The sequence below is a fragment of the Syngnathus scovelli genome, chromosome 16 (assembly GCF_024217435.2).
Source record: "Syngnathus scovelli strain Florida chromosome 16, RoL_Ssco_1.2, whole genome shotgun sequence".
NCBI classification, from domain to species: domain Eukaryota; kingdom Metazoa; phylum Chordata; class Actinopteri; order Syngnathiformes; family Syngnathidae; genus Syngnathus; species Syngnathus scovelli.
This window is the reverse complement of record NC_090862.1, coordinates 12,670,162-12,681,047: the sequence shown is the minus strand read 5'-3', so window position 1 is coordinate 12,681,047 and position 10,886 is coordinate 12,670,162. Positions and strand designations below refer to the sequence as shown.

At 48.7% G+C, this 10,886-nt stretch overlaps 1 long non-coding RNA gene across 1 annotated transcript; it reads left to right on the top strand.

The window, feature by feature from the left end:
• Nucleotides 1–3,717: 3,717 nt before the first annotated feature.
• On the top strand, nucleotides 3,718–9,420 carry LOC137841015 (uncharacterized). Its single transcript, XR_011088320.1, has 4 exons — nucleotides 3,718–3,842; nucleotides 4,020–4,190; nucleotides 4,336–4,413; nucleotides 9,316–9,420. It is a non-coding gene; the product is annotated as an uncharacterized lncRNA (long non-coding RNA).
• The last annotated feature ends 1,466 nt before the right edge of the window (nucleotides 9,421–10,886 follow it).

Below are 10,886 nucleotides of genomic sequence, written 5' to 3'. Positions count from 1 at the left end.
CGGAGCCGTTCGTTCCCTTTGCATCCAAAGAATCTCAAAGGCGGATTATTTGTGTCGACAGGAGAGAGATTTGCTGCTACGATACCGACGTCGAGAATCTCTGAGGAGGAACAAAGCGTGAGGTCCTGCAAGGTGAGTCTGTTTGTTTGCGGCTGCTTGGTGTTGCGCAAGATGAAATGGCCTTTTTCTCGCTATCGTTCCTCTCGTCGATTCATCGTGAGGTGTCGCTTCAGTTTGTTCAGAGAGATGTTTGCTTCCGCGCCCGCAGGTCATCGAAACATTTTACGGCTACGACGAAGACGGGTTGGTGGACTCGGACGGATCGTCCTTGTCTTTTCACACCGACAGAACCCCCGACACGGAACCCGAAGAGGTAGCCCGCCATTTCTGCCAGCGTATTGGCGCCAAACATTCCTCTTCAGCCTGGAATCGGACTCGTCTTTGCGTCGCGGGTGCTTTGTCGCCGGTCTGACTGATTCTGGTACTAGTGCTGTGTTGCATTGGTGTGTGCATGAGGAGGCGGAGCTTCGCTACCGCCAGCTGACGCAAGAATATCAAGCGCTGCAACGAGCCTACGCTCTGCTAGCCCAGACCAGCGGAGGGGACTACGACGCCGAGAAGGAGATCAAGGTGGCGCCCCTTCCCGCAACCCCCGGCCGGGTCGCAGCCTCCCCGTTCTCACCCAGCCTCGGGTGTTCTCTGGTCTGAAAGGAGGAGGAGGAGCCTCCCTCCTCCTCCTTTCAGACCAGAGAAAAGCTGATGGTAGTGTCAAACGCACCTCTTTCAATAAGGTGCCCCCGGCTTCCCGGTAACGGGTTTGTCTTAGCCGGGTTCGGAGATTCGTCCGTAATCTAACCACCCGAGTTAAATTAACTCCACCGGAATCAATCTAATTTCTGTACGACGCCAATCCCTCTCAAGTCACCCTAAGCTCGAGCCGAGTAACTCAATTCGAGGCAAGACTTCGAAGTGACCGCATCGTATTGATGGCTCCCCGCTAATGTTTGAAGTTCTTATTATGTTACGGATATTTTTAGATGTCTTTGTTAAGACCTCAGGGATTCGTTTGTATAGCGCACCCTAGCACTAGTTTTGCCGAAGTAAATGTTGATATGGGTCCGTTCTACTTGGTCGCTCAAGCAGCGAGCCGACCAACTTGTTTATTCGAAAGAGAATCGAATTAATAAAAGTGTGACAATAATAGCATTTAAGGAGAAAATTAATGCACTTTACGTTATTAATTCTAACTTCTTATATGTAGATCTAGCACTTAACTGTCGGAGTGCTTCACCCCACTTGATTGCTTAAAAAGAATAACAACTTTCTTAAAACGAATAAAAATGTCTTACTCTATTTAGATTTGCCCAGTAATTAATTTGGAAGGCAAGTCTATTTTTCGATCGTGTCCTGTTTAACTTTTGACGCGGCCCGACAAAATTAAGAACTGGGCCGCGCCCGACGGACAATCGAAATACTTTTATCCTTCACCAACTCAAATAATCTATTTTAACCATCGTCGTTATTTTATTTAGAGGAAGTAAATTTTCAAACAAATTCACTTTTGACGAAATTCACTCTTCCCTTAAATATCTACGAAAGTTATTTAATTCTCTAACATGTTCGGAGTTACTTTTTACGCGGCCCGTCAAAAGGGGAAACGGGCCTGCGCCCTTCAAATAATTAAATTACTTTCAGTTCTACACCAAACCAATAATCCGATTCAAACACTTCCGTTAATTTATTCAGACGAAGCAAACTTTCAAACGGATTGAAATTCACTCGTGCCTCAAATAACTACGAAAGTTATTCAATTCTCTAAAATTGTCTGATGTTACTTTTATTTATTACGGTCCTATGTTATACCATAATAACCCCCCGCACATTAATCAAATTGTCAAATCAACCCCGAACCATCGATTGTACATTCAGTACAAATCAGCGCACAACAAAGTAGATGAATATACACAACACATTTATTGAAGAAACATGAAATAGAATTACAAATCTTAATCACTCCAGAAACCGAACAATTTCACCCACTGATACCCGTGTTAATAAAATCATTCAATCCCAGAACAATTCGATTGCAAAACACAGTTCATGAAAGAGGGAATCAATTTTTAGCCAAGCAAAGAAATCAAGAAGTAAAAATCACATTTGTGCTTCTCCAAACAATTTGTCACGCCACTATTCTCATAGTGACGGACGGGTCCCTTGATCGAATTGACTAACAATATTGCTTTAAGCTGTTACAGAATACATTTTTAGCCAAGCAAAGAAATCAAAAAGTAAAAATCACATTTGTGCGTCCATGCGTGACTCACAATCCGACACCGTGTTCCTGTTTTATTTCTATTTTAACTTGCTTAGCTTATTTTGGCCCCTTTTTTGGTCTCATGTTTTGGTCTGGCGCCATCTTTTGGACAAATTTGGAATTTCAGCTCTGCCAATTTATTCCTGTGAACAATCCATATTTTACCATTTGCACCATCTCTTCCCCCCATGTTACATGACAGTAGAAATGGGTCACTATCAAAGCAGAGTAGCAGATCTGGAGTCAGCGCAGAAGCAACAAGGACAGGTAAGCTTATCAATGAGCACACCTTTTTCTCAGACAAAATAGCTACATTCTTCAGTCACTCGTTCGTCTGGCATTACTGGACCAACCCCCCCCCACCCCCCCCCCCCCCCGAACGTGGCTGGGAAAATCGGCTTTTTCCCGCTTTGTTTGTGTGACAGCTGTTGTGAAAATTTTACACAAATAAAGTTGTATAGTACAGGTTTGGCCAAGCCGCAACTCCCGAACCGCATGCGGCTCTTTTATGTTCATATCAACATTTGTGTGTGTGTGTGTAGGTGTGTGTGTGTGTGTGTGTGGGGGGGGGGGGGGGGGGGGGGGGGGTCGTGCGTGTTGGCTTCACTTGAGTTCAATTTAGTATTTTCGTCAAAAGCGCATGTGGTGAAATTCCACAAAGTAGGATGGGCAAACACATTCCAGTAAACTATTAGTGTCAATTGGGCTCTCGAAATGGCAGGGAAAAGATGCACAGCAAAACGAAAATATGTAGATGAACACAGGACGTTTTTATCAGAGTGGGAAAGTTTCTATTTTTTGTTGAACGTGATGGCAAACCATTCTGCCTGATACGTCAGACCTCAGCGCATTTCAAAGATTCAAATCTTCAGCGCCATGCACTTCAGCTCACTCCATGCTAACATTGATCAGGCGTCGAACCCGCAACATCATGCTTAAGAGGTGGACATGCTAACCAGTGCGCCATTATGTCAACGCATAACAACTGTAAATCTACTAAACAAAACAGCGGTTGCTATATGACATCTGCCGCGTGTGGTCACGTGACAGACGTCACGTGATGGGCAGAACTTCCGCCGGAATTCAAATCCGCGGGGAGAGTTAACTTGTTTAAAAGGGAGTGGGCAGAAGAATTATTTAATTTATTTAAATCTATTTGGAGTGTGCGCCATTATGTCAATGCATAACAACTGTAAGTCTACTAAACAAAACAGCGGTTGCTATATGACGTCTGCCACGTCGTGGTCACGTGACGCGGACGTGACGTCGACGCCTACTTTACATCCCACCGATCACAGGACCCCTCGGCTGCATAACCGCGCCCCCTTCCCAACCAATCGGATTTGCTATACGCGAAAACTACGCCAATGGGCGGAACTTCCGCCAAAATTTAAATCCGTGGGCGTGGCTCGCAACAGGAAGTAGGAAAATGGCGATGTTGACAAAGACACAGCGGATGGTAACATACGACTAACAAGAGAAATATTTTTATTTTCTGCTTGCAACTGGACCGTCCAGAGCGTACACGGTAAGTACAACTAATCGTTTTTAAAAAGAAGTACTTTTGTTGCCCTGAAAAGCGAGTGAGTGTGGCGTTTGGGGGGAACGTCGAATTTCGACGATTCTTTCTGGTCAACGGTTGTAAATGATTGCGTTGATTAAAAAAGAAAACTTGATGTAACTCTACTTTTAACTGCCGTTTCAGATAAGCGGGTATTACGTCGCAGTCATGTGCCGCGGATATGACGTAATTGGCTGAACTTCCACCAAAATTCAAATCTGTTGGCGCGATGGCCGTGAGCCACTGAGCAACGACGAATATCAACAGAAATATCTTTATTTTCTGCTTGCAACTGGACCGTCTACAGCGTACACGGTAAGTAACACTCATTGTGTTTAAAGAGATTTACGTTTGTAATAGCAACGTGTAGCTGAGGCGCTAGCAGAAGTGTAGCCGCGTTGCGTTGTACGTGTGAATATTGGTCCAGGCGAAATGTTAATGTTTAATTTCATTCCTTTAGGTTCCACGGTGTTTGTTGGCTGCAAGTTTTCCACTGCAAGAAGAGGCTCGTATCATTGACCAGGAGCGAGCTACAATGGTGAGTAGCCATAACATTTATGTTAAACACTTCCTATTTCATGTCTAACAGTACTTGATTTAACAAATAACCATAAATAAATACAGTGTGGGCACTGAAGTTAACATATGTGATTATACTGCCTAATCTGTCACCGAGTATATTGTTGCAAAGTAATATAAGATCCAAAGTTGTAATTCAGAATAGTTTTCAAAAGAAGGCCATTAGAATTATATACAAGTCTGATTACCCTGAACATAACAACAAGCTATTAATTAAATCACAAATTCTTCACCCCTCCGCGAGTCGTCACCTTATCGTGGTGGAGGGGTTTGCGCGCCCCTATGATCCTAGGAGCCATGTTGTCGGGGGCTTCATGCCCCTGGTAGGGTCACCCATGGCAAACGGGTCCTAGGTGAGGGGCCAGACAAAGCACGGCTCACAAGCCCCTTATGATGAGTGATATAAATGGACTTAGTTTTCCCTCGCCCGGACGCGGGTCACCGGGGCCTCCCTCTGGAGCCAGGCCTGGAGGCGGGGCTCGAAGGCGAGCGTCTGGTGGCCGGGCCTTCGCCCATGGGGCCCGGCCGGGCATAGCCCGAAATGGAAACGTGGGTCCCCCTTCCCATGGGCTCACCACCTGTGGGAGGGGCCGAAGGGGTCGGGTGCAATGTGAGCTGGGCGGCAGCCCAAGGCGGGGACCTTGGCGGTCTGATCCCCGGCTGCAGAAGCTGGCTCTTGGGACATGGAATGTCACCTCTCTGGCTGGAAAGGAGCCCGAGCTGGTGTGTGAGGCAGAAAGATTCCGACTAGATATAGTCGGACTAGCCTCCACACACAGTTTGGGTTCCGGTACAAGCCCTCTCGAGAGGGGCTGGACTCTCTTCCACTCTGGAGTTGCCCACGGTGAGAGGCGTCGAGCAGGTGTGGGTATACTTATTGCCCCCCGGCTGGGCGCCTGCACATTGGGGTTCACCCCGGTGAACGAGAGGGTAGCCTCCCTCCGCCTTCGGGTGGGGGGACGGGTCCTGACTGTTGTTTGTGTCTATGCACCAAACAGCAGCTCAGAGTACCCACCCTTCTTGGGGTCCCTGGAGGAAGTGCTGGAGAGCGCTCCTTCTGGGGACTCTATCGTTCTACTGGGTGACTTCAATGCTCACGTGGGCAATGACAGTGAGACCTGGAAGGGCGTGATTGGGAGGAACGGCCCCCCTGATCTGAACCCGAGCGGTGTTCTATTGTTGGACTTCTGTGCTCGACACGGATTTTCAATAATGAACACCATGTTCAAACATAAGGGTGTCCATGTGTGCACTTGGCACCAGGACACCCTAGGCCGCAGTTCGATGATCGACTTTGTAGTCGTGTCATCGGATTTGCGGCCGCATGTTTTGGACACTCGGGTGAAGAGAGGGGCGGAGCTGTCAACTGATCACCACCTGGTGGTGGGTTGGCTCCGATGGTGGGGGAAGATGCCGGTCCGACCTGGCAGACCCAAACGCTCTGTGAGGGTCTGCTGGGAACGTCTGGCAGAATCTCCTGTCAGGAAGAGCTTCAACTCCCACCTCCGGCAGAGCTTTTCCCACGTCCCGGGGGAGGCGGGGGACATTGAGTCTGAGTGAACCATGTTCCGCGCCTCCATTGTTGAGGCGGCCGACCGGAGCTGTGGCCGTAAGGTCGTTGGTGCCTGTCGTGGCGGCAACCCCCGAACCCGCTGGTGGACACCGGCGGTAAGGAATGCCGTCAAGCTGAAGAAGGAGTCCTATCGGGCCGTTTTGGCCTGCGGGACTCCGGAGGCAGCTGACAGGTACCGGATGGCCAAGCGGAACGCGGCTTCGGCGGTTGCTGAGGCAAAAACCCGGGCGTGGGAGGAGTTCGGTGAGGCCATGGAGAATGACTTTCGGACGGCTTTGAGGAAATTCTGGTCCACCATCCGGCGTCTCAGGAGGGGGAAGCAGTGCAACGTCAACACTGTTTACAGTGGGGATGGCGTGCTGCTGACCTCGACTCGGGACGTCGTGAGTCGGTGGGGAGAATACTTCGAAGACCTCCTCAATTCCACCTACACGCCTTCCATTGAGGAAGCAGGGCCTAGAGACTCTGAGGCGGATTCTCCAATCTCTGGGGTCGAAGTCACTGAGGTAGTTAAAAAACTCCTCGGTGGCAAGGCCCCGGGGGTGGATGAGATCCGCCCGGAGTTCTTAAAGGCTCTGGATGTTGTGGGGCTGTCATGGCTGACACGCCTCTACAACGTTGCGTGGACATCGGGGACAGTGCCTCTGGATTGGCAGACTGGGGTGGTGGTTCCCCTCTTTAAGAAGGGGGACCGGAGGGTGTGTTCCAATTACAGGGGAATCACACTCCTCAGCCTCCCTGGTAAGGTCTATTCAGGGGTGCTGGAGAGGAGGGTCCGTCGGGAGGTCGAACCTCGGATTCAGGAGGAGCAGTGTGGCTTTCGTCCTGGCCGTGGAACAGTGGACCAGCTCTACACCCTCGGCAGGATCCTCGAGGGTGCATGGGAGTTTGCCCAACCAGTCCACATGTGTTTTGTGGACTTGGAGAAGGCGTTCGACCGTGTCCCTCGGGAGGTTCTGTGGAGGGTGCTTCGGGAGTACGGGGTGCCGAGCCAACTGATAAGGGCGGTTCGGTCCCTGTATCACCGATGCCAGAGTCTGGTCCGCATTTCCGGCAGTAAGTCGGATTCGTTCCCAGTGAGGGTTGGACTCCGCCAAGGCTGCCCTTTGTCACCGATTCTGTTCATAATATTTATGGACAGAATTTCTAGGCGCAGCCGAGGCGTTGAGGGGGTCCGGTTTGGGGACCTCAGCATCGCGTCTCTGCTTTTTGCAGATGACGTGGTGCTGTTGGCTTCTTCAGGCCGTGATCTCCAGCTCTCGCTGGAACGGTTCGCAGCCGAGTGCGAAGCGGTCGGGATGAGGGTCAGCACCTCCAAATCTGAGTCCATGGTCCTCGATCGGAAAAGGGTGGAATGCCCTCTCCGGATCGGGGATGAGATCCTGCCCCAAGTGGAGGAGTTCAAGTATCTTGGAGTCTTGTTCACGAGTGAGGGGAGGATGGAGCGTGAGATCGACAGGCGGATCGGTGCAGCGTCGGCAGTAATGCGTTCCTGTACCGGTCCGTTGTGGTGAAGAGAGAGCTGAGCCAAAAGGCAAAGCTCTCAATTTACCGGTCGATTTACGCTCCTACCCTCACCTATGGTCACGAGCTATGGGTCGTGACCGAAAGAACGAGATCTCGGATACAAGCGGCCGAAATGAGTTTTCTCCGCAGGATGTCCGGGCTCTCCCTTAGAGATAGGGTGAGAAGCTCGGTCATCCGGGAGAGACTCGGAGTAGAGTCACTACTCCTCCACGTTGAGAGGAGCCAGATGAGGTGGCTCGGGCATCTTATCAGGATGCCTCCTGGACGCCTCCCTGGGGAGGTGTTCCGGGCATGTCCCACCGGTAGGAGACCCCGGGGACGACCCAGGACGCGCTGGAGAGACTATGTCTCTCAGCTGGCCTGGGAACGCCTTGGGATCCCCCGGGATGAGCTGGATGAAGTGGCTGGGGAGAGGGAAGTCTGGGAGTCCCTCCTGAAGCTGTTGCCCCCGCGACCCGACCCCGGATAAGCGGAAGAAGATGGATGGATGGATGGACAAATTCTTCAATTCAAAGATTTGGTAGATTATCAGAATAATAATGTCTAACAGTAATTGATTTAACACATCACGATAAGTAGATTGAGTGTGGGCACTCTCAAGTTAACATATGTGATTATACTGCCTAATCTGTTACAGAGTATGTTGTTGCCAAGTAATGTAGAATAGATCCAAAGTAGTAATCCAGAATAGTTTTGAAAAGGCCATTAGAATAATAAACAAATCTGATTACCTTGAACATAATAGTTAAGTGTTGAATATGTCCTATGAAGTCAAAATTGGGCACCATCATGTGGTGAAATTTGGAATTGCATCACATCCAATTTTGCCTGGGAACAAACAGATTAAATAAATCTTAGTCTTAAATAAGCCACTCCTTCTCAAACAAGTAAACTCTGCCCATTTTGTGCAGTAGATGTTCTGTTAATATCTAGTATTTATACAAAGTCATAATTTAAATTGCTTTCAACCTTAATTCATCGCTTCAACCAACATTACTCGCTCTTATTACCAACTTGTATCGATTTAACTAAGCGTTTAATACTTCCTATCAGGTCTCAAGTCAAGATTTGGCAAAATACAATTTCAGCAAATCCAATTTTGCCAGGCAACAAAAAGAGATTAAATAAACTAAATAAGTCTTCTTCCCATTAAATAAATCAGAAAAGTCTGTCTTGTAACCAGTCCTCTTCAAACAAGTAAAGTCTGCCCGTTTTGTGCCGTAGATTTTGTGTCTATGCCTAGTATTTGTACAAAATCATAATTTAAACGACTTCATTCCTTCATTCACTTTGGAAATTTGGAATTGCAGCAAATCGAATTTTGCCAGGGAACAAAAATAGATCAATTAAACTAAATAAGTCTTCTTCCCATTAAATAAATTAAAAAAGTCTGTCTTGTAACCAGTCCTTTTCAAACAAGTAAAGTCTGCCCATTTTGTGCCGTAGATTTTGTGTTTATGCCTAGTATTTATACAAAATAATAATTTAAGGAATTTCATTCCTTCATTCACTTTGGAAATTTGGAATTGCAGCACATCAAATTTTGCCTGGGAAGAAAAGTAGATTAAATAAATTTAATAAGTCTTACTACTTCCCAATAAATAAATTAAATACGTCTTACTTGTTCCCACTCCTTTTCAAAAAAGTAGTTTAAAACGAGGGCCATTTACTCAACCTTTAACCTCAACCCCGCACGTCACATTGTGTTGTATCTGTGAATGTTGGTTGTGGCCAAATGATAGTTTTCTTTCATTCGTTTAGGTTCCACGGTGTTTGTTGGCTATGTTTTCCACTGTCAGAAGGATGAAAATACAAAGTACAACGCTTGGACGTGGGCGACGACGTCACCGGTGAGTCCTTCCTTCCTATTTATTTACCTTCTAGGTGCTAGAGGCTAAGTGTTAGAAGCTAAGTGTTAGAGGCAACACAATACGAACAACACAACACAATACGAACAACTCAACACAATATGAACAACTCACCCTCCCCCCCCGGTGGGTGAAGTTGATGCTGACTTTCTAAATGGTCTAAATAACTTCTTTGGGAGGTTCAAGGCACTAAACGGCACTCCAGCAGTTAAAACTGTCCCCCATCAGGAAGAGGAGGTACTCTGCCTTGATGTGTTGAAGACCCTGAGGAGAGTCAACCCCCGTAAGGCCCCTGGCCCCGACAACATTCCTGGGCGTGTGTTCAGGGAATGTGCAAGTCAGCTGGCTGGGGTCATCACAGACATTTTTAACACCTCGCTGGGCCAAGCCACAGTGCCAGCGTGCTTTAAGACTGCCTCCATCATTCCGGTGCCGAAGAAACCTCAAATCACCTCATTTAATGATTACCGGCCTGTTGCACTGACTCCGGTCATGATGAAGTGCTTCGAAAGGCTGCTTAAAGATCACATCGTTTCCAGACTCCCCCCATTATTTGACCCGTTCCAGTTTGCCGACCGGCAAAACCGCTCCACTCAGGACGCCATCTCCTCCGTTCTTCACCTGAGCCTGGCTCACCTGGAGCAGAAGAACACCCATGCTGTTCCTGGACTTCAGCTCAGCGTTTAACACCACCATCCCACAGCATCTAGTAGGAAAATTGGAACACCTGGGCTTCAACACCCCCCTTCGCAACTGGCTGCTAGACTTCCTCACCAACAGACCTCAGTCAGTCCGGGTCGGACAGAACACCTCTGATGTCATCACCCTCAGCACAGGCTCCCCTCAGGGCTGCGTCCTGAGCCCCCTGCTGTTCACCCTGATGACACACGACTGCGTCCCCAGGTTCACCACCAATCACATCGTGAAGTTCGCAGACGACACAACGGTGGTGGGGCTCATCAGAGACAACAACGACCTGGACTACAGAGAGGAGGTGGAGCAGCTGGTGGGCTGGTGCAGAGACAACAGCCTGATCCTGAATGTGGAGAAGATGAAGGAGATCATCGTCGACTTCAGGAAAAACCAGCCTCACCACGCTCCACTGATCATCAACAGCTCAGCTGTGGAGGTGGTCAGCAGCACCAAATTCCTGGGGGTCCACATCACAGAAGACCTCACCTGGACTATGAACACTACGGCACTGGTCAAAAGGGCACAGAAGCGCTTGTACTTCCTGCGGAGGATGAGGAGAGCCCACCTGCCCCCACCCATCATGAGGACGTTCTACAGGAGCACCATAGAGAGCATTCTGACAAGCTGACTCTCTGTGTGGTGTGGAGGCTGCACCGCCTCCGATTGGAAGAACATGAGGAGAGTGGTGAGGACAGCAGAGAGGATCATAGGGGCTCCTCTTCCCTCCATTCAGGACATTTCATCTCAGCGCTGCATGTCCCATCCCCGTAA